This window comes from Lepidochelys olivacea, assembly GCF_965140295.1.
Source record: "Lepidochelys olivacea isolate rLepOli2 genome assembly, chromosome: 9".
In the NCBI taxonomy this organism is placed as follows: Eukaryota; Metazoa; Chordata; order Testudines; family Cheloniidae; genus Lepidochelys; species Lepidochelys olivacea.
In genome coordinates, this window is record NC_140419.1 from 16,101,376 (window position 1) to 16,129,358 (window position 27,983).

At 41.9% G+C, this 27,983-nt stretch overlaps 1 protein-coding gene across 7 annotated transcripts in view; it reads left to right on the forward strand.

The window, feature by feature from the left end:
• TNIK (TRAF2 and NCK interacting kinase) overlaps window positions 1–27,983 on the forward strand; it is a 300,446-nt gene that overhangs the window by 54,655 nt on the left and 217,808 nt on the right. The window lies entirely within an intron of this gene.

Genomic DNA, 27,983 nt, shown 5'->3' on the forward strand with positions numbered 1-27,983 from the left:
CTCTTTATCATCTGACACCCAACCGATAATGCAGCTCATAATCCAAAGGGGTTGTGAGCTGGTTTATTAGTCTGCTTGATCACATGAGGCCATATTCTGTACTTGGGACCAAATTCTGCCATTGAATTCAGTACTTACACCAGAAGAGAATTTGGCTGTAATTCTACAGTGTGTTTGAAACACCCATGGAGAGTGCTGGGTGCTGGGTAAAGGGTAGGATATGGTACAGAATGTTTGAGGCAGAATTTTGTATGCTAGTGGCTGGAGTAAGGGAATGGGGGATCACGAGATGTCCGTTCCTGCTAGAGCTATTGTGGAAGCTTGGCATAGGCGCACTTTGACTTCTATATTGAGGGGGAAGCTCCAGTCAGGCCAATGGAGCCGCGCGTGGGAGAGGGAGGGAATTCCGCACCTGCCCGAGGCTTGCAGTTTGGGGGGGTGGGGGCAATGCCCCTCCGGCTCCTCTTCCCCAAACTATGCCCAGGGAGCTTGTTGAAAGTCAATTAACCTCCCGCTGGCTCCAACTACCCCTCTATAAAATGAGAATGACCATGCTCACCAGCCTTTGGAAAGTGCTTGGAGAAGGTGGCATGTAAGTGCAAAGTATGTTGGTTCCCTTGGTGGGAGGTTCTCAGTTTGGATTGTTGGTGGTGCAGTGAAGCAGTGCTGCAGCTTGACTAGGCCGGAGCTGACTGTCAAACAGCCAAACCCCTGTTCATGAGGACATTTCTAATCACCAAAATAATCGCATTTTAAAAGCGCTTCTCAGGATTACATTGTTTTTTAAAAAAAAACCCACAGTGGCTGTAGCCATTGACTCTACCAACCTTGAGGCTCTGTACCAACCTAGCAAGGGCTCATGACAGGATTTGTATGTGATGCATTAGTTTGAAATTAATAGTTGACACGTAAGTAGTGTGGATTTGTAGCCCACTCAAAATTTGAGATCTTGCATTTGCATTCACTTAAGGAATTGTTGGTTGTTGGACCCCAACACTTTTGACAAGTGTTTCATTGTAAGGCTACCTGTAATAGAGTAAATCTTAAGAGTGCTTCCTCCTTACAAAGGAAAGCAAGGAGTTTGTGAGAGAGAAAATAAAGGAGTTTATGGAATCTATTATGCATCTGATTTCCCACCTGCCCGGCTCCTGAAAGCTTAAATCTCCAGCTGATTAGTGGATGCTTTCTAGTTTCCTGCCTTAGGGCCCGGTCTGGTGAAATGTTGGGCACCTCATGCAAAGGGCTGAGTGGCCTAAACTCTGCTGATTTCAACTGAATTTTCTGGCTGCACTAGAGAATCTCCCCCAACTTCCTCCTTTCAGTTGTGAGGAGGGCCTCCTTCCTTTTCCACCTTTCTGTCTTGTATCCCCTTCTCTCTTTGCTGTAACCATCAGTGCCAGCCAGGGCTGGCTCTAGGCACCAGCAAAACAAGCAGGTGCTTGGGGAGCCCATTTTTAGGGGCGGCATTCCGGCACATGCCATGCCACCCCTAGAAATGTGCCCCCCACCGCCCCAGCTCGCCTCCGCCTGCTCCCCTGAATGTGCCGCAGCTGCTCCGCTTCTCCCTCCTCCCTCCCCGGCGCGGGAGCAGGGATCAGTCTGTGAACTCAAGAGCAAGACCCTTGCTCAGGGGCACAAGCTAGGGCGGGAGGCTCCATGAACATCAGCCCCACCATGGAGTACCCATATAAGTGTGAGCCACAGTCTGGTCCTAAAAGTGACCTACATATAAGGATTACCTGAATGATAGATTAGTAATAAGGATTTTTCTAGTCATGTATCTTTCTATTAACTGCAACAGGCCACTGGAAGCTTTCAGCTACAAATAATTTCAGGGGCACGGGGGTGTCAGTAAATCCACATGCACTGCATAGCTCTCTCTCTCTCTCTCTGTAGTGGTGGTTGTTTTAATGAGAAACCACTTCAGTGGTGGTTGATCTCTTCAATGGAACTGGAAGAGCTTCTTTATTTTTCTAATAATTCTGTGTCTAATGGAACAGATTTTAGAATAATTTTGAGAGGGAGCTACTTAGTCTATTTAAGATGAGGTTATTGTTTTGTGTTCTGTCATCTTGAATACATGAATACAATTAATCGGTCTTAAAATAATCAGCCATTGACTCATTGTTTTGCTGCTTACACTTCTATATTCAGTCAACTATGTGCTAAGATAATGGAAACACCTTTGAAGAGTTCTATATTATCTGAAATATTTGACGTCCTATACAGTGCCGTTACAATTTAAGGTGAACAAACATGTTAAGTAGAAGTGGTGAAAATTCTAGGCAACAATTTTTCTTACCTGTGGAAAGTAGGAGAAATTATTTAACCTTGAGGAGCGTTCATTTCATGGGATATTCCTCTTGTACATCACACCACTATCTTACATATAACTAACATTTCTGCATTGCATTGCCTTTTTGTGGTGCTGTGGTCTCTGGTGTCCAGCTTGGGACTCCCTTCCCCACTGCTATACTACATAACTAGACCATGTACACAGCTGCAGGTTGGGAAGAGCATGCAGAGGTTACAGTATTGCCCACCGCTTTCATTCTGGGATGCCTTCTCTTTTTTATCCTGAAATAATGCTATTCCTTCTCCCACCTATCAGTTGCCAAGTAACTCTAAGAACAATACCCATATGACTTGTAGCTTTTAGATCTCATAACACTCTAATTTAGAAGACAGAATAAACTGTGAAACAGCTTAGTGATTAGATGGCATTTACCAGCTAATTAAACAATCAATAGTTACTGTGTAATTATAGACTTATTCCACAGCACAGCAGTTTGTACCCTGCAAGATAAAGCAATGCTAAAGTTCTAAATGTAGGGCAAAATCCCCAGTGCCCTAAGGACTGCAGCATTTGGTCCAGAATATAAATGCTGTAAAGCCCCTGGAGTGAATAACATACATGCAGAACTAGTTAAGTGGTGGAGAGGCATCCAATGTGACTTTTGGAGTCTGGAAGACGGCCCTGGACTGGGGGACGGTCCCTGATGGTTCCTGTTGTTCCAAAGAAGTACCTGATGGTTTGTGAAAACTATGGCATAATCTCATTATTGACACGTCCTCGCAAAATACTACTTCACCTCATCTTGAAGAGGATTGTACCCAAGACAGAGAACTTTTTCGCTGAAGAACAAGCCTGGTTTAGACCCAGAAGAGAGATAGTCCAGCAAATGTTCAATCTGCATGAGCTATACGAGAAGGTGCTGTAGAATGATGGGAAGGTGGTCCATGACTTCATAGATTCTGTCAAGGCATTCAATAGCATATGGCATAAACCTCTTTGGGTAATTCTGTAGCTGGCTGGAGCTGGTGAAAATGTAATAAGACTGATACAAAATCTTGAAAGATGCACAATGGCCTTGGTGTTTTGTGGAGCATGAGTGGAGTAGTTTCACCTGAGAATAAGTGTCAGGCAGCCCTGCCTGACAATCACCAACTATCTTCAATGGTTATATTGAAGAAATCTTAAGAGGAGTCACTGATGGAAAGCTACAGGAGGGCCTACCAAAAATTAGTCGTCTGTGCTTCATTGATATTAACCTGATTAGATTGTTGCAAGGAGAGGTTCAAAAATTGCTAGAATGAGAAGTGGTGGAAGCAGAGAATTTCAGTGTAAAAATATCATCTGAAAAGACAAAGACAATGGTTACATAAGTCTGTTGAAAAGGCAAAGATATTCCTCCCCAAATCTGAGGAGGCAATGGAGTGTGAGCACTTTAAATACCTGGGTAGCATGCTTACAAGGGATGCTAAACATCACTTAGAGATCTGGCCGAATTGGACTTGTGACCACTGCTCTAGGACACAACCACATTTAGAGAAGTTAAGGTATTACTTGGAAGTGTAAAATGAAATTGCTATCGTCTCATCTTCAGCATTTTGCTATATGTGAGATGTGGATGCTGAGGAAACAGGACATTCAGAGGCTTTGAATTGAAATGCTACAGGCAATTGCTGCACATCAGCTATACCCCAAATTTACAACGTAACCAGAGTCATACCTAACATCAAGACAGACAAAAACCCCTTGACTTTGTGGCACTTGAGGGTCAGATGAGCAGAGGAAGAGTGCTGAAGCAACTTTTGCAGGGACTAACACTGGGGCAGGGGACATCCACGGTGAGTGGCTCTGTGATGTAGCTGACTGGATGGAATGAAGGCTGTGTGAAAACCACAAAATGTTGACGATTGCTGGGCAATGACTCCTGTGAGTTTTATCTCTTGTTCATGGTGATGTGACTTTATGGTGCTTTTGCACCATGAGAATAACTAAGTACTATCCTCCTAAATATATTTGGGAAGAAGTATGTGAGACAAGTATAAAATACTTATTTCTATATATCACATATGCATATGTAAACTAGAATTCTGTATAACAAACAAAGTTAAGTTTACACAGACTTCTTTACTGTGTTTTTTCTCTCTCTCTCTCTCTTTTTTTTTGGGGGGGGGGGTAGGGGTAGGTATAAAGCTAAATGCTGCTGTAACGAAGGGTCTGATTTGTTTGCCTCTTGATCTTGCATGACCAACCTTTTTGAATGAGGCTCTCCCACTCCCCATGCAGAAAATGTGTCCGCCCCCTCTTCAACAGCACATGTGGAGGGCTCTTGGCTGGTCCAGGGATCTACCTGGTAGGATACTGCAGGCAGTGGGTGAGCCAGCGAAGAAGTGGGCATGTCAGAGGGAAGCGCACTACTGACCACCTGCACCCTGTGGGGGTTCCCCCACCAATGCCATGCAGCCTCAGGTGGTGGCTTATTGTTCTTGGGCTGCAAAGTAAAATGGTGTACACGTTTCCTTTGTTTCTATCTTGCTACAGGAAAGCACATCTGAGTGCAAAAATGATGATGTGCATTTGCCCCACCATATACAGTGGATGCTGGTTATTGTCAGTCCTGATTATTGACATCTTTCAGTTATTAGCAACACTTTGCTGGCAACCAATCCTCTCTTGTTTTAATGTTAACGGGATTCAGATATTAGCAACTGTCATGTCGCTTTTTTTTTTTTTCTGTGTAGCCTTGTGGGCCCCCAGTGCCTCCACTCCCCACGGAAAGCTCTGGAATCTGGGTTGCAGCTTCCCTCCCACTCTGCAACGCCAGGACTCCTGTTATCTCTTGTGTAGGCAGCAGGTCTCCAGCCATGGGGACACCCTGTGCTGCTCTCCTGGGCATGGGAAGAGAGGCTACAGGCAGGGCAGTGTGCTGGATGGCAGCTTTCCATGGGGAGCAGGGGTGTTGGGGGGGGCAGTGGGCCTGTGGGAAGGCACAATACGTCTCCCTGTGCTCTCCAGTGTGCATCTTGCCCTGGCACCAGGGGCCCAGGCTCGGAGCATCCCTATGTTTCCTTCGCTGGCTGTTGCCCTGTAGGCCAGGAAAGCTAAATCCCAGCTCTTTTTCCCCCTGGCAGCAGCCCGGCAAACCTGCCTTTCAAATATTTGCAACCTCCAGATAATGGCAACTCTTTTCTGGGAACCGAGATGCCGCTAATGAACAGAATCCACTGTATGCACCTTGTGTTGTGAGAATTCCTTTCAAACATGCTACTCTTTCCTTATACCAGGTCTTTGCCAAACTACAGTGCTCAGCCCCATGAAATCCATGGGACTACTCACAGTAGTAATGCGAAGCACTTATGTTAGTGTTTGCCCTACAACTTAGGCTGAGTGGTAGTTACTCCTCTGTTCAGCCATTTGCTCCTTATATTGCTGTTGTGGGTAGGCAAACGGCATCCCGCTCAGCCACAACAATACAACGTATTGAATTTAGTTAATTGGATGTGTCTTTAGAATGATCTTTCTGTCCAGATTAACACCTGTGGCTGTGTTAAAGGTGTCTAATACAGAATGTATTTACTAGCCCCCTGAATGCCTATCTACAGGAATAGGAATCATGTCTTATAGGAGTGGATATCCAATGGAAAGGGTTATTTTTAAAATGATTTGAGTGATACAATATCCATTCACTTTGATCACATACTCAGAGGAGGCTGTATTTTAAAATACCAACAGTTATAGCCTTCTTGTTTATCACTTGTTTGTTTAAGCAGTCAAAGGTGTGCATGACTCTCTACAGAGCAAGCAAAAGGTCCTCATCCAAGGTGCGTTCAATCTGCCACAGCCATAACAAAAACAGTTCTGGTTAACCCAAGTGGGGAGGGACCAGGGTTACAAGAGTTAGATTATGTGTTGTGTTTAGATTACAATCTGATTTTTAAAAAGAAAAGGAGTACTTGTGGCACCTTAGAGATGAACAAATTTATTTGAGCATAAGCTTTCGTGAGCTACAGCTCACTTCATCGGATGCAATCACTGTATTTTCCACTGAATGCATCCGATGAAGTGAGCTGTAGCTCACGAAAGCTTATGCTCAAATAAATTTGTTAGTCTCTAAGGTGCCACAAGTCCTCCTTTTCTTTTTGAGGATACAGACTAATGCGGCTGCTACTCTGAATCCTATCTTTAGTTCCTCTTTAGTTTTTAGGTCAGAGTTAGAAAACTACATGAAAGAGAAGGACACATCTTTATACTTCTTCTGTATAGTGCACCTAGAGTGGGGTGTGTGTATGTGTGTGTATGTGTGAGTATACACATATATATATATATATATATATAGGGTGTGTGTACAATAGTTTTTGGTGGTTTCCTTTAGATGAGTGGAAAAAGAGTTACTGTACAGCACAAAATTATTATGACCCAAGGGGATCGTGTGTTGTGTGTGTGCGCGTGCATGCATTTGGCCCAGTCTAACTTTACTTGGGCAGGCTGTATGTGTGTGTTGTATCTTTAAGTAAATGAAGTACTTGAAGTTAGCATTCAGCAGAGTTCTGGAAGGATCTAGACTTCCAGTAACTTCTAGTGCTCAGCTCAAACCATAGACAATGCCATGGGAACAGGGCATAAACACAGTAATATTTTCCCTAAAACTGGAGCTGGCCCAATGAACTGGGATAACTACGGGCCTACAGCTTTCGAGCACCATTGTTGGTGTGCTCATTTACACATCAATACCCAGAATGCCCTGCTGGCTCACAGCTATTTCACGGTAGTGCTTTGTGAATGTAATTGAGTGGCTGACTGCTGTTTCTGTAGGAAGTGGATTTGCTAAAGGTTGTTTTGAGATTTTCTTCAACATTTTATGGAGGGGAGCAAATAACTAGGGTTGCAATGCTATGCTGTGTTAGATGTTTAGCCTGTCAATCATGCAGCACTGAGGGAAGCCAGGTTATTGAAAGTTTCTTCGTACATTGGACTAGGGACGGTTCTCATGGGGACTGTGGAACAGACATTGCAGATTCCTGAGCTTGTTGTTAGCTGATACCTGGAGAGTTCAAGCAAGTAATGCAAGACAAGGACCGCATTAATTGTTTTAATAATAGTTGCTTTATTATCTCTCTGTCTGAAAGACTGATGGTCAACAGTTTGGTGATTAATCACTGATCCTTTAGCTGAGTGGAAAAAGATTTACTGTACAGCACAAAATTATTATTACCCAAGGGGATCGTTACTGAAAAGAATGAATCTTAGTTTATATACAAAGCTTTCATATCTGAAAACTAACTGCTGTGACTTGCCCGGGAGACTGGACTAAATACTTAAAAGAAAGAGACTCAAAAAACCCCATATGCATTGCATACTTGCTCAGCTAACAGTGTTGGTCCCTTCTTGTCTGTTCACCATACAGACTGCTGTATTTGAGTTACCAGAAACTCCTGACCAAGATTTTAAAGGTGAATAGTTAGATAAGATGTGAATTATCACTGTTAACATTGTAATAGTGTCTAGAGGCCCCCATGTCCTGGGCTCTATACAAACACATAGTAAAACAAGCACCTTGCTCAAAGGAGCCGACATCTAATTTTCAGACAAGATATAACAAGTACATTTTGCAAACAACAGGAAGGAAGCTGAAGGGACAGTAACCCTGACAAGATCACATGGTTACGTAAGGTAGTGTACAGCTTGAGTCTGATGTGATTGTGTAGTATTGTATCTTCATTTGCGTTGGTTCTTCTAGTCTCCAGCTAGCTTCCTTCTCAGGGTTTTGTATTGCTGCCCATCACTATGTTATGGGAGTATATCCATTTGTGATTATGGATTGACAGATTTCATAAACTAAGCAAGGTGTGAGAGAGGATATTAACTTCACTGTCTTAGCTAAACTTTAATTTGGATAGTAACATTTAGAATACCTAAAAATTCCCCTGGAGCTCCAGTCAATATGGAGTTGGGTTTCCTGTCCCAAACTATTGTGTAGCATTGCTGCATACTTCTTGTTTAGTAACTGCTGTGTTTCAGCTCCAGTGGTGGCTGCATTTAAGGAGGGGGTGAGTGAAGCATTTCATTTATATGTGCAGTATCTCAGGGTCCAGCAAACTGACCTACGTAGGCAGATGCCTGTGCCCTTATGCCCTTCAAGGTTGTAAGGGTTTGCCTATGAAGATTACATTGCCATGCTTTGGGGATCCTTCAGTATGAAAGGCATAGTATGAAATGTTTAGTCCTCATTTCCTCTGTAATGACTCCCTCCCTTAACTAGAATTCAATGATATAAGAACGGCCATACTGGGTCAGACCAAAGGTCCACCTACCCATACCTGTTTACCCCACCTACCTGTTTACCAACAGTGGCCAATGCCAGGTGCCCCAGAGGGAATGAACAGAACAGGTAATCAACTAGTGATCTTTTCCCTGTCGCCCATTCCCAGCTTCTGGCAAACAGAGGGTAGGGACACCATCCCTGCCCATCTGGCTAATAGCCATCAATGGACCTATACTCCATGAATTTATCTAGTTCTTTTTTGAACATTACACTAATATGCCTGACAACAGACTGGACGCTGCACATCTTTAGGCAGATTTCAGCCACTTAGGACATGTTCCTTTCCTTAATATGTACATATACATGGATTGGTTTGGTGAATTTCCATCAGTTCTTATTGGGGCAGAAAAGAAGATTAAGCTAATATAGTAGTATGAAATAATACCTACTAGCTGATGCTTAGAATGAAAACTTAAATCCTAAATTTGGCATGCCCCTGTCACACTAATATTTTTTAAAATAGCCTACACACTCCTTTCCCTAGCTGAATCAAATTGTGTGCATGGCCCTGAAATGTGGACTTGTTCTTCCCAGTTAATTTTATTTTTATGCCACACAAGCAGCTAAGCTTAACTGGGAGAACACTTAAAATGATGTTTCTTTTTTTTCTTTTTCTTTTCTTTTTTTTTAAAGAAAAAAAGCTTTGTTACCAGAGCAACTGGTACATCTTGTGCAGCTTAATCTGTGAAAGATAGAGAACCCTCCTTCCCTCTCCCCCCAAAGCCAACCCACACACGCCCACATGCCGGTATGTTACGTTAACTTTTGTGCTTTCTGAATAGTTCAAGGGAAAGGTGCTTTTGTGCTTCAAGCCTATAGAACACAGGTTCTAAATGAATCTCTTTTTGTTACCATGAATTAATAATTCCTGATCACTATTTTCAATTTTTTCCCCTCAAGTGTGTGATGGAAGAGGACGGTGTGAGGGCCGTCAGTATAACCATGGGATTCTGAGATGACATTTGTGCACACTGTCCCCTGTGTCACTGTGTTAGTTCTGCTTTGGCAGCAGGCAATGCAACAGTAGCTGTAGGTGTTTGAATAAAGATAAACTCAAGATGCAGGATGAGGGTCACGGTACTGTGTGGTGCAAAAGGCAAGGGAGAAGGAGAGGCAGAAAAGGAGTTTTCCTGTTGCTACCTCTGACCGTGTAGATGGCTGAGGTGTATGGTTAAAGGGAGGGGCAGGCGTCTGGAGAAATGGCTCATATCCACTGATAAGAGGTCACTTGACTGGGAGCCAGTTCTATTGGGTTTATGGTCCTTTTATGTGGGTGAATCCATAGCAGATGACTTGGGGGCCATAACAAGTTTAAATGGCCTTAGAATATTTTTAAAGGTACATTTCCAAAACACTCTAACTTAAAACTGTCTGAATATTGCCAAACTTCTCAGAAACAAACGGTACCCTGCAATGAGCTGCAACATGCAACATTTCAGGATGATCAGTAAATTCTAGGAACAGTTGAAAATTAGGCTTATCACAAGGAGCTAGGTTCAGCCTGGGCTAGGGAGTTGACTACCTACTATTGCCCCTTTCCCGCAAGGGAACTGCACTAGATGTAGTGCAAATAATCCCACAGTAATGTGTTTCTTGCATTATAAATATACATGCTGAGCCATCAGCCCATGCTGGAGAGCATTGTGACATCAGTGTTTTGAAACGTGAGCTGACCATTTGTTGTAAATATAAGAGGCCAAAGTTGCTCAGAACTGGGTCTTATAACCACTTTCCGCTTGGCTCCTGTGGAGAAATTGCTGAGAAGATTGTTTTCATAGTGGTCAGGGACTATACACCTATTCATTGTGGCAATGCCTACACCAAAAAAAAAAAAAAAATTAACACCCATATTCTAGCAACAGCAACATAGATACAGCTCCTTAAGACACAGTTGGATATCTTTAATGAAAAGTGAAAGTAGTGATGGATGAGAAGCTGTATCGATCTCTACAGCGGTACCCACAACTGTCCGCCTGTCCGTACCTTGGGAGGGATGCCGAGTCATGAGCGTTGGGCCCTCCCAATTGCAGCAGTGAGGAGGAGCAGCACTGGCTGCCTCACTGCCCACTCAGATTTGGCACCAGGGCACCTCTGTCATGATTTGGGGGGCTGGAGTGAGGGAACTGCAGGGCCAAAGTTGAGTGACTGGTGTTGCGACTTAAAGAACATGGGTCACAACACTGCTCAGAAGGGCCATGGGACCAAGCCTGAGCAGTGCTATGACACCCCCCTCCCCCCCAGCTCATGCTCACTCATTCAAGTTTGGCCCTTCCACACTCTTTCCCCTCCCCTCCCCCAGTCATGATAGAGGCCTGTGTCCCCATTGCTCTCCCACAGGACTTGCTCAGTGACTACCTTGAGCGTCACTGCATGGGGGAGCTGGCCAGGGGAGGTGGGAAGCCTTGGGGTGTACTATAATGAAAACTTCTAGGGGTGCCCCTCAGTCTATGAATGTTGTATGTGACTTGGTCAGTGATGCCAAATTATGGTAGAACTATGGTGGGTTATTAAAATATCCTGTATAAATGTATTGATCTAACTTGGGGTGGGGATGGGGATGGGGCTGTGGGGAGAGCGAAGAGGAAAGCAACACACCAGAGCTAGATAATATCCCATCCCAGCTCACACTTGAAAGATGATGGGGTGAGCTGTTTGCTTCGAAGGCCTTGCCTGGGTCCTATCTCCAGCCAGATGCATGCCTTGTTTTGGCCAAAACTTGGAGCCTGGAGATCAAAAGAGTAAAACAGTAAAAAAGCCCTTTTTTGAGGGGGAGGTGAGGTGCCACTTGTCACATGCTGGCTATAGTGGGAGGCGCAGAGAGGCTGTGAAGGAGTCTAAAGAAGTGGGCCCTTTGGCCTTCGGGAAGAGCTAGACAGGCAAACAGCCTCCTCAGTTTTATTGTTTTAAGACATGTCTTCTCTGAAATGCTTTTGTTCTAAATAAATAATGCTTTGCTTTAAAAAGCAGTTTGGCCACTGATTTCCACCGTTATTGCCCCAGGGGGAACAGAACTGCAGGGGTTGGCCCTAAGGTATGTGGGACTGCAGCCAAGGTCTTGTCTGAGAGAGGGGGGATCCTGTGATCCCACCCCCAAGACAGAATTGACAGCTAGAGCCCTGAGACCTGATGGGATTGCACCCATCACGAGGGTTCAGAGGTGCAATTTGCTTGGTAACTTTGAGAAAAGTAAAACAAGGCTGTTCTGATATCTGATGCAGTGTATTGGCAGCAGACCCCGAGGTATTTCCCAACTGCAAAAGAATATTCAAATGTACAATTATTTCAGAGTAAGTTTCTTCTTTCAAGGTCTAATTTAGAAATGCTCAGCATTTGGAACATGTTTAGGGCCAGATCCTTAACTGCTGCAAATCAGCACAGCCCCTTAGAGTATAGTGGAGCTATGCCAATTTATGTGACTTTAGGATCTGGCCCCTATTGTGTTTTGCGGGTAGTGAACCAAGACCAAGGATGGAGAAGAGCAGTGGTAATGTGAGTTTTGTCATGTGACAGACTGGAATTAGGTTGGTAGAGGCACCATGGCGTGCAGTGCCAGAGCTCTCATGAAGCAGAGAGGATCTTTAAGTGGATTAATTACTTCTTAGATTTTAGAAGCATCAGAAATATTAAGTTTATTGTAATTAAATTGTGGGATTCCTTGCCTGTTCAAAGGTCTCTCTTCCTCATTTTAATGTTAATGGTGCAATGTGGTGTCATCAGGGAAGTGAGCTCAGTGGGATTTTCTGGGGAAAGTGAGCCTGGAGTGGGGAGACATATAGTTGTTGTGGTTTTCAATGAATGTTAATTTTTTTTGCAAGCTGAAATTTCATGCGACTTTATGAGGATCGAAAAAACTAACTAATTTCTTCCAGGAAATCCTTCCCTTAATAAGCAATCTTAATTCCAGGCTTTCTTCCAAGCTATTTCTTGTTTAGTTGGGGTTTTTTTTTTTTTTTGGTCTAAGGCTCTGATCCTGAAATAAGCTCTATTTGGAAGGCAATGGGACTTCACTCAGGAACTGGACCTCACTGTAGGACTGGAACTGAAAGCAATAGATTCCTAAGATCAGGGAGTATGTCTGACTCTCTGCTTCCTATAACCCGGCATCTCTCTGATGCATAATATATCTTTCTAGTTATTATCTAAATATGATAGGCATTTTTTCCAGGCATTTTTAGTTTTGGTCCCTTTAAAATTTTGAGTTCTATTTGAAAAGAAAACTAGAAATAACCTGTTCTGGATATGACTGATTTTAAAAGTAAGTGTGTGTGTGTGTGTGTCTCTTTAAATGTGCAGCGTGAGTTCCATTAAAACCTTAACATTTGCCACCCTTCAGTATTTGTGATATCATGGGATATCTCTCTCTAAGCAGAGGAAAATACTGTTCTAGGTGTCAAAAACCAGATTTTTAATGGCACTAAGGCTAGCTTGATGAAGTGTCTTGTTTATCAGATAAGATATAATGATTGGAAAGGTGGTCCAGTGGTTAGGGCACTTGCCTGAGACATAGACCTGGGTTCAAGTCTCCACTCTACTACAGATTTCCTGTGTGACTTTGGGCAAGTTACTTGGTCTTTTCCTGTGTCTGTTTCTCTTCTGTAAATTGGGGACAATAGCACTTCAGTCTCATGGGAGTAGTATTTACCAGAGATAAATACATTAAAGATTGAGGTGTTCTCATAGGATGGTACTGAGGGTGTCTAAGTACCCAACATAATACATCACACACTGATGCCCTAAATAGTGTACCAGCATTTTGAAAGCACAAAGCACATTTCAAAGTCATTTCCTATAGCGATGAAATGCACCTATGAAGGGGTTAACTTAAAAAAACAAACAAAAAAACCCCAAGCCACAAAACTTTGATTGTTGCCCTTTAAAACACAGTGAATGTCTCCAATTAATAGGTCAATTCTAACAACATTGATCTAAAAAACTGTGTTTCAGAATAGTTTGGTGGTATTGTGTCTCTGAACTTGATTCTCTAAGAGCACTCTTTCAGTGGTTTAAAGGGAGTGAGCAGAAGAGGGGGGAGTGCTATCCTGTGAATGTTTGTTCAGACTGTATTTTTGAAGCTTTGGTGGTCACTGGGGTTTGTGTCTTCAGAGACATTTTCTTGCTTGTCATTTTTTTTTTCTCTGTTCAAATGTTGATGTGGTTTGACTCACTGTTGAAGCCTGACTTGGAAGAGCTGAAGGAAAGAGATGCCTAAGGGGAGCCAGTTGGATCTCTCTGCATCTCCTGCTCATTAATCTTTGAAAGCGGACTGCAGTGTTAAGCATCTCTTTTGAATGTTGCCATTTATTCTTAGGCTTACCTGAGAAGCCCTTTGTACTAATTACCTAAAGATGGAATATGCCAACCAAATATGGGCTGCTTCTGAATGTCTTTTCTTTTGGGGGGGGGGGGGGGAGAGGAGGGAGGGAAGAAGGGGTAGGCGTGTTTTCCATTTGATTAGAATGGCAGTCTGGCCTAATTTTTTTCTTTTGTGAGAGTTTGCTTGTGAAAACGATCTGGACTGACAGCCTAAGAGACTGAAGCTCTCTCTTTATTCACCAGAGATACCAAAACAGTGCAAACTTCCCTGCTATGGGAAGGTAGTTTTGTCTCCAGACCCATTCAGTCCCTGGCTTCTCTGCTTAGATAGCCAATAAAGGGGTCAATTAGGGCCTCAAGCTGCACAGCACTGTCATTTATAGTCTTCTGCGTAAAAATGAAAGGTAAAAAGTAATTAACAAGAGAGGGTGCTGGGGAGCCTATGCCATGATTAGTGAGAGAACTGCTGTAAAACTGCCAAACTATTTCTGCTTAGTAACAGGAACAAGGCCAAAGAAGGGACTGCATAGATAAGTAAGGTATCAGACACCATTATCTTCCAATGAGACACCATCCTTCTCTTAATTTGCACACCTAGGGAGGAGGCACACAAAGGGCATTGGAGGTCTCCTCAGCATAGAAATCTAGGCCTGGCACTTAATCCACACATGGCCACCATTTCTTGGGCTCCCTGATGCACACCACATGAGGCCTGGCAGGATAAAGGCTTTTGTATCTGGTTCTTGTGATGTGGACACTAAGTACTTCTGAGAATACCAGACTCTTAGTGACTGTGCCCTGCCAAGTAAATGACTTCCAGTTGCTACAAACATGCAATGGGTTTGAACTGGGAACAGAGAGGTTAAAGGCTGTGTACCTTTACCAGTCCCAGAGCCATTCTGCCCTCTGACTCTTTTTATACATCTTGCTGTTTTAAGACTCTCCAGTTTCTACGATATACTCACTGGAGCAAGACTGATATTGACTGTCAGCCATGTTTCCTTTCACTCCTTGTCAGGTTAGCTCTCCTTAGAAGAGGAAGCCATTTTAGGTCTAGCTGTGATAAACCAGTTGAGACGAGGATTGACAGGGTCCCCAAATTTATCTACCTTAAATATAGAAGACTATTTGTTCTTCTGTTCCTGAAGTTTACTTCTGTCACATTCTGAGTGACCCTACGGAAAGGATCAAAGAGTGAGGTTGTTTGCTATTGCAGACTGTGTATACATGTGCTGCACTTCCCCTTCTGCTGCTCTAATCTTCTAAACTGGACAGTTGATTACCTCTGAGCCCCTCAGTTTCATACACAAACACAGCTGATCAGTCCCACAGGAAACAACTGTTGGCTCAACCATCAACAGAATGTACCAAAAGCATTAGGAACCCGGGTTCTTGGTTATTGTTAAGGCTAGTGGGTTTTGTCATCGTGAAAAAACGTGAAAGTCATAACTGAGGGTTTTTAAAAAAGTCACACCATATTTTAATTCTTATGTTTACACTAGAAAGTATTTGTAGCTACCAGTAGCAGTTTAAAAACACATGAAGCTAGCAAAATGCCAACAAAAAATACTTAGCTTGGATTGTAAACTCTTTAGGGCAGCAACCATCTTTTTGTTCTGTTGGTACAGAACCTAGCCCAACGGAGTCCATCTAACCTGATGTCCTACCTTTTGACAGTGGTCAACACCAGAAGCTTAAAACAAGGATATTAAAATCCTCACCAGGCCTGATTCTGGAGTACTTTCTTCTTGGCTTTAGCTGGTGATCAGAGAACACTTGGAAGTAGGAGAGATCATGATCCCTTTAATTTTATCCAAGCAAATATAAGTGCAAATGGTCATTAAGTTTCTAAAATGTTTGTTTCCATGTTTAAATGGGATCTTTTAATATTTTACATCTAAAATTGAGTTTAAGCATGGAGGTGGGGGGAGGGACAGAGGGAAGTAATATGGTGCAGTGTGTAAGAAATGAGCTTGTGCAATGACAAGACCAGAAAATTTTATAGATCATCTCACTAGTTTGGTTTGAAAGCTGTGCTGACTTTATTTAACAATCTCCAGTGGAGATAAGATGCATTTCTTGATCTTTATTTCAATGAAAACCATTTGTGTTGTGTACTTCCAGTATGAAGGGGTGATGCTCGACCTCTGCTGTAGGGAAAGTACAATAGCGAATGTTTTAGTTTGATTATATTTGAATGTCCATTTACTTGATTGAATTTTTGCACCTAGAGAAACTGGTACAAGAATCCTTTTAAAGCTGATATGTTGAAATCAACATAAATAGTAGTACTGGTTTGTTGCTATCACTTAATTCAGGGGAGATATTGTGAGCAGCAGGCTCAATGTGAAGATGCTTGGCTTAAAGTCAAAATTGAATGAGATGGCGAGCAGTATGAGAGCAATATTACAGCTATAACATGAAGGTGCTTACTGGTTACAAGGTAAAAACTCTAATCCCTTTCTTCTTTACAGGTCAGTAGCCTACTTTCATGGAATAACTGCAGCATAGCCATATGTTTGTGCTTCAAGTCTGAACCAGGAGAGTCTGGGATTGCCACCACCCAGTTGTGCATTGTGAGCACACCTGTGCAGGATATTTATTATAGGAGCAAGAGCCTTGTTGGCCTGTAGGAGGGGAAGCTGGGGAGAGGGATGGAAAGGAGAGAGAAGCATCTAAAGAGTTGTTGCTGAATCCTTGCTTGGGGCCCATTTGAGGGTTAGTTGGAATTGCAGGTCTTGTCTATCCTTACTTCACCGGGAGGCACAGTGCCCCAAAGGGTGCACTGAGGTGGTAAGGTCATTGCTCTGCCCCCACCGCACCAGCCAGTAAAATTGGCAGGGTGGAGAGTAAGGTGTTCCACAAATGGAGTAGTAGCAGGTGTGAAGCCTTTGCTTCCAGTGGACGCCATGCTTCCCTCAGCTGAGCTCCCATGAGAACCATCTGCCTCCCGGTGTTGCTCCTAAGGACCAAAACTACCCCAGAACGATTATGCAAATCTGTGCAGTCTGATTTGCTCATGGTGCTTATTCACAGCAAACATCTGCATCTAGTAAGGTGTACTCCTGTTAGTAGGTAGATAAGAATGGCTATACTGGGTCAGACCAGTGGCCTATCCAGCCCTGTATCCTGTCTTCCAACAGTGGCTGGTGCCAGATGCTTCAGAGGGAATGAACAGAACAGGACTGTTATCGACTCATCCATTCCCTGTTGTCCAGTCCCAGCATCTGGCAGTCAGAGGTGTAGGGACACTCAGAGCATGTGGTTACAACCTGACCATCTTGGCTAATAGCTATAGATGGACCTATCCTCCATGAAATTATCTAGTTCTTTTTTGAACTCTGTTATACTTTTGGCCTTCACAACATCCCATGGCAACAAGTTCCACAGGTTGACTGTGTGAAGAACGACTTCCTTATGTTTGTTTTAAACCTGCTGCTTATTAATTTAATTGGGTGACCCCTGGCTCTTGTGTTATGTGAAGGGGGTAAATAGCACTTTCTCCACACCATTCAATATTTATAGCCCCCTATCATATCCTCCATTATTTGTCCCTTTTCTGAGCTGAACAATCCCAGTCGTCTTAATCTTTCCTTATATGGAAGCTGTTCCATATCCCTAATTATTTTTATTTGCTCGTCTGTACCTTTTCTAATTCTAATATCATTGTTTGAACTGGGGCAACCAGAAATGAGTGAAATATTCAGGTGTGGGGGTATCATGGCTTTATATAGTGGCATTATGATATTTTCTGTCTTATTATCTATTACTTTCCTAATGATTCCTAACACTGTTAGCTTTGTAATTTTTTTTAACTGTCCCAGCACTCTGAATGGCTGAGACCATCCCATATGCCGTGTTGCCACTCACAATTCTGCAGTTTTTCTTAAAGCCCCAATTTCTAAAGTCAGATGATTAAATGAACTGTGGAAAAAAGAACTGAAAATGTGAGCCCTACAGGCTCACAAAACAGAATTCCAATTAAAAAGAAACTTTTAGAAAAATCTTATGATTGACATTAATCTCATGACCTTTCGGGGGTATGGCTCAGACCTTTGAGGTTTGGCAATATTGCATTTATTTATCAGTGTTCTGTCTGAATCTGGTTTACTTCAGAATGAGGAGTGGAAGTAAAGCAGAGGCGCTGGAATGGAAATTTTACGATAGCAATCCCTTTTCTGATGGAACTGTTCAGATCTCTCTTCACATTCATGCTACACCACTGCTGCTGCTGCTATGTTTGTTGTTTTATCTTCACAAATGCTGCTTTAAGGACCATGCTGAGTGATTTAGATGTTTTAATCCTACCAGCTGCAATCCTAAATTTTTACTGCCTTTGGGTGCCAACTGATAAAATCCTTCAAAATGTTTTGATGAATTAAGCCTTCATTTGTGGCCTGACTCTGTCAAGTGCTGAGCAGCTGACAATTCAGTGGGAGCCGAAGGTACTCTGTACAGACACCTTGCAGGGTCGAGCTGTGACTGCCCACAGAGAGACACTCCAGTGAGCTGCTTTCTCTAGGCTTCTCGGTGCTGCAGCTGTGACATGGGGCCTGATTTTCCTTCCACTTTGTCAGGACTAATTCATCAGTGGTGGAATATAATAAAAGCCTTTTGTTTGGAAGATCCGTCAACTGTTTCTTTTTGTTTGTGTTTTTATTTTAAGCGAAATTTCAAATTTACACCAGGGATTCCATAATACTGCTGCTGCTCAGATGACTTCTGGCTAGTTAGGGGTGTTTTTTGATAGCCATAACAAGTCCCAAAGCTGGCTTAATATCTGTGGTCTGAGCACTAGAATAGCAGGGACTAATAAGAAGCCATTTGTATTACATGTTCATTTTCTCAGAATACATTTTCTCTTGTTCTCCTTTCCAAAATATTGTTCTCAAGCAAGGGAGTGCTCTGGCGAGCTCCAGCCAGACATGTACCTCAGAGCTGGAACTAGCCAGCTGCTATATCGGCATATATCGTGTGTGTGTGTGTGTGTAAGGTTGCCAGTTTTGGTTAGACATATTCCTGCAGATTTTGTCATGTGACATAATCTTTAATTAAAGATTAATCTTTAATTCCTGGAGAATCCAGGATAATCATGGAGGGTTGGCATCCCATGTGTGTGTGTATGCGCTATGGGAATAAAAGCATAGTTTAGTCCTTTTTGCTAATGTTTCCTTCCTGGCCTCTGCAATTCCCCGTCTTTGCCTGAGGTGAAAGAATGTTCCCGTCGTGGCAAACATTCTGGTTGCAATTTTTTACCTTGCTGTTTCACTGTGTGTATGTGTGTATATAATACTTTTTATTTGGGTATACAATGCCTTGTGCTCTAGTGCCCAATCCAATCGTTCAAAAATCATGAGTCAGGCCTAAAAATTGTGATTGGCTTACATTAATAAGATTTTCCTTCTGGTTTTGGAGCTTTAGGTTTCAGACTTTCGAGCTCTTCTCGGCAACCGGGATGACTAAAAGTTGTGGGGTTTTTTGATCGTTTGTTTTGTTTTTTTAATGGAAGCTGGGATTCTCATGTAACCACCTGACTCCAGGACCAGGGGTTTTAAATAAAAGTCCAAATGTTAATGAGACTTGTGAGAATAGAAAGAGTGGAAAATGCTGCTTGTACCTGGCATAGGGATTATGTGCTTCAGGGACTTCAGTGAGAGCAGTCTCAACACCAAACCCCATTCTATGTCATTAATGGAAGGAAGATTGATTTAAGCCAAATTTCTGGGAAGAGTCAGTTCAAGATGACCTTATGAGTTGAAAGTTTTGCACAAAACTTTCAAGGCTGGTTGAGCTCTTTTCATTTTAAACCCAGCCATAAGCTGACCCAAAAGATAGGCAACAAATTGTCAGGAAGTATTAAATTTGAAATCCTTTATTTTTATTGTTAAGTAAACCAAATTCCATTTCTCTAGTTGCAGAACTCTGCAACATACAGCTATGTTTCACTTTAAGAAACTACATAAAAGAGCCTAAAGGAAGCAGAAGTTTTGTCCCCCAAAGCTGAAGAAGTCCAGCATCCCATGAATGAAAGAATCCATCACACAGGAAATGAGTACTCATTTACTATCTACATGAAGTCCTGTGACAGATGAACAGCAAATGGCCCTAACAGATAAACATTAAGATCTCCTGTGGATTTTTAATGAACTAAGATCAACAAAGAAGCTGCTGGGAGCTGAATAAATTGAGGAGTAACAGAATCTTAAGAAGAACAGGAGTACTTGTGGTACCTTAGAGACTAACAAATTTATTTGAGCATAAGCTTTCATGAGCTACAACTCACTTGTAGACAATGGCGTAACATTCTTTTTCACTGACTGACCAGTTGCTTTCCCTCTCAGACGGCGGGAAAGGTTTCTTTTTGGTTAGGTCTGTCAGTGGGTCGGTGATTTGGCTGTATTGTGGTACAAATCGCCTGTAATAACTGGCCAAGCCTAAGAAGGATTGAACCTGTTTCTCTGACTTTCTACAGGCCAAAGTGGATGCCAAGATGGATGCTATCCAAAAGTGGCCTGTCCCAAATGCCGTTCAGTGGACCGAAGAGTGTCAGAAGGCCTTTAACCAGCTTAAAGCGACACTCATGTCTGACCCTGTGCTAAGGGCCCCAGACTTTGACAAACCATTCTGAGTAACCACAGATGCGTCCAAGCGTGGTGTGGGAGCAGTTTTAATGCAGGAAGGACCGGATCAAGAATTCCACCCTGTAGTGTTCCTCAGCAAGAAGCTGTCTGAGAGGGAAAACAACTGGTCAGTCAGTGAAAAAGAATGTTATGCCATTGTCTACGCTCTGGAAAACTACGCCCATATGTTTGGGGACAGCGTTTCCACCTGCAAACCGACCATGCTGCGCTACAGTGGCTTCATACTGCCACGGGAAATAACAAAAAACTTATTTGGTGGAGTTTAGCTCTCCAAGATTTTGATTTCAACATCCAACACATCTCAGGAGCTTCTAACAAAGTGGCTGATGCACTCTCCCATGAAAGTTTCCCAGAATCAACTGGTTAAAATCATCCTTGAGATGTGGAAAATATTGTTAGTCTTTATATACTTGGTAGTATATTTAGAGGTGCATGTGTCTTATTAACTCTGTTTTCTCCTAGAGCTCCAGGAAGAAATCACAGACAGCATTTCACCCTATCTGTGATTTGGGAGTCATGTCATAAATATAAAGGGAAGGGTAAACACCTTTTAAAATCCCTCCTGGCCAGAGGAAAAACCCTTTCACCTGCTAGGATAACTTCACTGGCACCTGACCAAAATGACCAATGAGGAGACAAGATACTTTCAAAGCTGGAGGGGGGGTGGGAGAAACAAAGGTTCTCTCTGTGTGATGCTTTTGCCGGGAACAGAAAAGAAATGGAGTCTTAGAACTTAGTAAGTAATCTAGCTAGATATGCGTTAGATTCTGTTTTGTTTAAATGGCTGATAAAATAAGCTGTGCTGAATGGAATGTATATTCCTGTTTTTGTGTCTTTTTGTAACTTAAGGTTTTGCCTAGAGGGATTCTCTATGTTTTGAATCTGGTTACCCTGTAAGGTGTTTACTGTCCTGATTTTACAGAGGTGATTCTTTTACTTTTTTTTTTTTCAATTAAAATTCTACTTTTAAGAACCTGATTGCTTTTTCATTGTTCTTAAGATCCAAGGATTTGGGTCTGTGTTCACCTATGCAAATTGGTGAGGATTTTTATCAAGCCTTCCCCAGGAAAGGGGGTGTAGGGTTTGGGATGAAGTGAGCTGTAGCTCACGAAAGCTTATGCTCAAATAAATTTGTTAGTCTCTAAGGTGCCACAAGTACTCCTTTTCTTTTTGCGAATACAGACTAACACGGCTGCTACTCTGATACCTGTCAGAATCTTAAGAGTCTGTGAAAAGTCAAATTATTGCACTCTGTGATCAAAAGATGCCGGTAAAGTTAAAAGGTAGAGTATATAAAACTGTAATTTGACCCACCCTAACATACAGAACAGAGACTTGAACAGCCACAAGAAAAGAATCAGAAAACTCTTCATCACGGAAATTAAAATGGTGAGATGGTCAAATGGTTGGACTTGCCTGGTAGGAAATGACATAAGGTTGTGTAGGGCCAAATGTGAGTTGCCCCAACTGAAGGAGGAGGATAGACTACATTGGTGTGGACATCTCTAGTAGAAACTTGAGTTGTATAGTTAGGATGGCCTTTGCAATGATCATGGATTGAAGGCCAAAGGCTTGGTACATGGATCATATATTAGCAGAGCTTAGAGAAACCAGCCAGGCATACAATCATGAGATTTGTAAGAAAGCTATAAAACATGCTGACCCCCATTAAGGAAATCTCTTTAAGAAACTACAAGGAAGAGCAGTTGGGTTCAATACATTGTCTGCTGATTCATCAAAATCTCTGTTAGTAGCAAAGTAGCATGCCCATTCTGGTGATGATGTTATTGTTGTTTAGTAATCTGTGGTGCAGTAAAACTCTCCTTTAACTGTCAGTATCATTGGGGCTTATTTCCTCTTTGCCTGCAAGCTACTAAGGATACATAATTCATAACATATGAGTAGGTCTTATTCCAGCTGGCCATGCACATTGCTATACATGTATACCAGACTCTCCTACATGACTCAAGATTACAGTGAACTTGCTTATTACTTGAGCAAAGACGTATGTGATGCAGGAAGAGACTTTGATCCTGCACGAACTAACTACAAAACTATAGTTACAACAACTGTGTTTAATCCATGTGAGACACTTTTCTGATGCAGTTAGAACAAACACAGTGTGATCCGTGCACCCTCGCTGAAGCTTTTCGTTCTCCACCATGGTTGAACTGTGTGTATCCACATCTACTATGCAACCTGCCTGTGTTTTTGTATCAGTGCATTCTGGGGCACATTTGGGAAGTTATCCCACAGTGCCTCAGCAATGGATAGAGTACCAGAGGGCATCCATGCAAAGCAGCACCATCAGTAAATGAGGTAATTTATTGTAGGATGCCTTGCTATATGAGGAAGGTTGGCCAAACCAATTAAACCAGTACCACACTGGTTACAGGAAAACCACCATCTACTAGGCTAGACCTGTGGCAGGGACAAAAAAAAGTCTTATCTTCCTTTGTTACTGACGTGATACAGAGATACAAGTTATGCTTAGAAAGGAGCGGGTTATGCCACTACAAATGTTCAACGTTGTAGAGTGAGTAAGGGCTGGAATTGTTGTAATATGTGAGCCATGTCGCCCTCTATTGGCTGGGCAGGGCTAAAAGCACCTGGTACTCCTAGCAGTTACTGAATTTCTCTTCTAGCCTGGGTTCCAACTCTCCAGATGAGTGTGTGCTCAATTTATCTAGTAATGTGTCCTCAGCACAGGAATTTGTTACACTGGGTGAGAATAGCATCTATACTGTAAATCTCATGAGCTCATAGGTGAGCCTGTAGGTAAACTTATTTCAGCATGTAAAACAGGAAAAAATGAAATGTGACTAGTAACTTTTTAAAGCTAAAGTGTACAATTTAAAACTTCTTTTCCTATTGGGGCCCATTCTCAGCCTTCTTTTTGAATGCAAGAACTACCAGCTCTTGAAGAAGAGATGAGTTAATTATCATTTAATAAAAGAACAGAGTACCAATTTAAGGAAACAGGCAATATGGCTGGAGCTGGGTATAAAGAATTTGACTTGCGTCACATGGGAGTTGTTAATCACAACAACTCCCAGGAGATAAGCCTGCTTGAGAGGTGGTTATGATGGATGCACCATTCATTATAATTTAAAATTAGATACTGTACAAGAGCTAATAATGCTAAAATAACTGTAGGAAAGCATTTTAATTCAAAATTAGAAAAATGGGAGGGAGAGTCTATTAATAAAGGAAAATAAGTATTCACTGCTGTTGTGAAATGGGGTAATTTAGAAGAAATGCTCTGGTATGTTCTCAAGCAAAACAGAGCTTGCATTTTTCAATTTCAGGGTTCTGAGATCAAAATACCATGGGGCAGTCTGATGATATAATACTTCACTGGAATGAGGTCATCAATAATTCTTGCCTGGGCGTGATTTACACAGTTGTCAGCATCTGAATCACCATAATATATCTCTGCCTGGGAAAAATGCTGCATTTGGGGGAAAAAAGGGGAGAAAAAAGCCCCCGGAGCAATAGCTTTTCAGATAGCTGGTTTGCTGCTAATAAAAGCTACCGGAAAGTGATTCCTATTTGAATGTATCATAGGTAATGTTCAGGTACTGCAAGCAAGTACAAGGTCAAACAGTGTCCTTTGAGGAGAAATAGGTGACTAGCACTGTCCACTGCTGATAATACATGTGTAATTTCAAGAAAAGTACATCTGAAATGAAGATTAAAGGGGCTGTGCACTCATGCACAGGGAAAGGCAGTGGGGAGGGGGAGAAAGTGGAGACAAAATTCAGGGAGGAAAGGACTATTATCTCTCGGTGACTGATAAACTATAACTCTTCCAAACGAGAGATTCAAAGAGGGAGAACAAACAGCTCAGTAACCTGGGAGAGGGTGGGATTCTTCTCTAGCACCTTCCAGTTGGTGACCTTAAGGAGCTTTAAAAACTAATTAAGTCTCTCAAACTTGCCGCCTCTCCCTTTGTGGCTGGCATTAGCCCCATTTTGCAGATGAGAAAACTGATAAAGAGGTTATGGCTACTTACAGCTGTAAGTGTCTACTCATTTTGGGCACCTCCGTTTTTGGGTGTCCAATATGAGTGAGGCACAAAGGGGCCTAACTTTCAGATGAGCTGAGCCCCATTCTGCTCTCACAAGAGTAAATCACAGTTCTGTGTATTTAGTATCTCTGAAAATAAAAGTCCTGGATGACTTAATGCATACTTTTTGAAAATGTAGGCCTCAGTAATTTAGGCCAGTAATTTTGCCAAAGGTCCTATAAGAAGTTCATGGACTAAAAGAGAATCTGGATCTTCTGAGTGACAGTCCTGAGCCAAATGACCATCCTTCCCACAATGGAAAGTTGAAATCTCCTGCTGTGTTGCCTAGTCCCATGGCATCGAACTGATCAGCGGTAGAGTTGGTTGGAATATGCTGGTGTGTTGAAGCAGAAATATTTTGTGAAGACATTTTTTTGGTTTTGACAGATGTTTTTGAGGGATACTCTGTAATCTGGGACGTGGCCAGGGGAGAAAAACCCCTCTGCTTTGAATCAGGCAGATCAGTAGGGTGACCAGATAGCAGCTGTGAAAAAATAGAACAGGAGGTGGAGGGTAATAGGCACATCTCTAAGAAAAAGTCCCCAAAAATGGGACTGTCTCTTTAAAAATGGGACATCTGGTCACCCTTACAGATCAGAGACTTGATTCGGGATCTTCTGCCTGCCAGACTAGTACCCTAACCACCAGTCTACACTCACTCATACTCTAGCTGATATTTCAACTCCTCTTCTCAAATTGCAAACTGACATTTCGACACAATTCCATTTTTGCAAAAATGTTGGGACGGTTTTGTTTTTGTTCTAACATGGAACGAAAACAAATTTTGAAACTTCCAAAGCTGCCGTGAAACAGAATGGGCTTCCTCTGGTCAGCTGTATTCAGCAGTTACATGAGTTTTATACTTTTATTTCAATAGGGTATGAGAGATTCAAATTTACAATCTGCCACCTAACCCTTTGGGAACTTACATATGTGTGTGATATGAGATCAGCTCCTTTTGTATCCGGAACAAAAAATGAAAACTAAATTGCATCCACCAGGAGACCACAATTAAGATTGTGCACTGAACATATTTTGATGAAAACTAAGACAGGTAGAAAAAACACTGGATCAATTAAAGATAATCTATGCTGCGAACTAAACTAAGTATCAATCAACAATATACAGTTGTACATCTTTGCACTACTGCAGGGCCTGATCCTGAGCTCAGTGGGAATTTTGTCTGCTTAAGAAGTGGAGGAGTGGTCTCCAAAGGCCTGATCTAAAGTCTTTGAAGTCACTAGGGGGTCTTTCTATTTACTTTACTCGGTTTTGGATCAGGTCTGAAGTGAGGAATCTGTGACAAGAATTCTTGGTTGAACAAAGACTCTGTATTGTACAAATCCCCAACAAGTAATATCATAGGCAGAGCAATCTAAAATGAGTGAGAGGCAAGAATAGTTACTGAAAATACCAGGATATAAATTGAGAGAGACTGAATCCTTATCAAAGGACCATGGCGATGGTTGTTCTTAACATAAAGCAGCATCAGAAAAATAAACTATATAGACATCTTACAGAATGTCATTCAATAATTTGATTTTTTCCTTTCTGGGAATCTTGGCACCTCACTATTAATGAAGCCTTTGTTCTGTATTTTGCTTACGTGTATGGTTTTTTTAAATCACTAAAATGCTTCACCGTGGGCATGCAAAAGTGATTTGAAATCTGGTGAAATGTCTGTATTTCAATAATGGTAAATAATTTACACATGAACCTTTCTGGGGATTGTACCTCTGATTCATCATTCTATTACTCCATTTTATTCTGGTTTAATGCTTAGAATAAAACAGTTTCACAGTATTAAACTGGAATAACTCCATGATTCAGGACCTTTTGTCTGAATAATCCCTTATTTCTAAGTACTAATTTGGCTGGCAAGGGTCTAAAAAATGACAGTATTCTATTTAACACACTTTTTCAATGGATTATATTAATATTCATGCGAATATACTATACAACAAATTATTTCAATATACAGTATGTATTGTACTCCCCTGATCTCTCATGGACTAACCTACAAAGGCTCATCCTTGTCGGTCTTAATGGATGCAAATATTTGTTAAAAACAAAACAAAAAAACCCCACAGCTATTTGTGTAAAGCACAAATAATGTGCAGCAATTATAACCCATTTTATTGGTGGTGGTAGTATTTTTGTAAGGACATCAGCAAATTGCTCTCGTTGCATGTGCCATCTGTAATCTATGAGCACCTCAAAAATGACACAGGATTAAGGCAGGCCTCTCTGGAGAGACCTGTCCCATATCATTCATCAAAACACATGCCAACCAAACAACCAGAATGCAGGAACTTGTTCAGAGTTCCCTAGCTGAGCCTAGTCTTACAAGAAAATACCACTGAAAGGGAGAAAGCAAATATATAATTGACTGGAAAAATACTAAGCTAGATAAAATAAAATAAATCAATAAAATATGCCTTATACCACTGAGGGCTACCACAAGGTACAAAACTAATTTTAGCAAAAGAAAAATCCTGAAAGTTTGACGCTCTGTTTAAAGAGGGATTGATGGAAAATCTAGAAACCTGCAGACGTTTGGTTTGAATTCAGCAGTGGCGGAGACAACAGAAAACCTAACTGGATGCAGAACAAAGGAAAACCTATGAAATTATTTTCTAATTGAAGGAGGGTCATCTTGGGCTCACATAAGAATGAGATCATGTCTAACGAACTCATGGGATGCTTTGAAGTAGAAATGAAATAGAGTTAACTGGAAGCCTTGGACATAAATTATCTGAACTCCTGGAACAATTTTTGTATAGTGCGGCATAGAATCTGCAAATTCACTAGGATGGTATTGGCTGTGAGCTTTTTGGAGTGTGTAATGCGATGGTTTGGATATCCAAAACAGAAGGCACCTGTGAATAGCTACATTTCAGTAAGGAGAAAGGTGACTAGGTAGGTGCTACAAGGTTCAGCATGTAACACTGATTTTGTTCATTTTATATATCAGTGACCTAGAAAAAGGAACATGAAGCAAAGTGACAAATTCTACCAATCATACAAAGCAATGAGTTGGAGGGGAGTAGTGTGGGGGTCAATACAAAAAGGAAAGGGAATAACCATTCAGAATGACTTTACCATAGGAGCAGAAGCAGATTCGTGGCTTAGGCAGCTCAGTGTAGACACATGGAAAGTAATCCAGAAAAAAGGGAAAAAACCTAATCTGGATAGCATTCCATATTGCTTTGCATAATTTTCTGTGTATTGTAGTTTGTAAAACAGCGTTACCTGGTGTATAGATTAAAAGTGTACCATCCTTCCTTGACTGTACCAAGTCTCATGAATGAATGGTGGGCTCTGATTAAGAGTGTTGGGAATGGAATA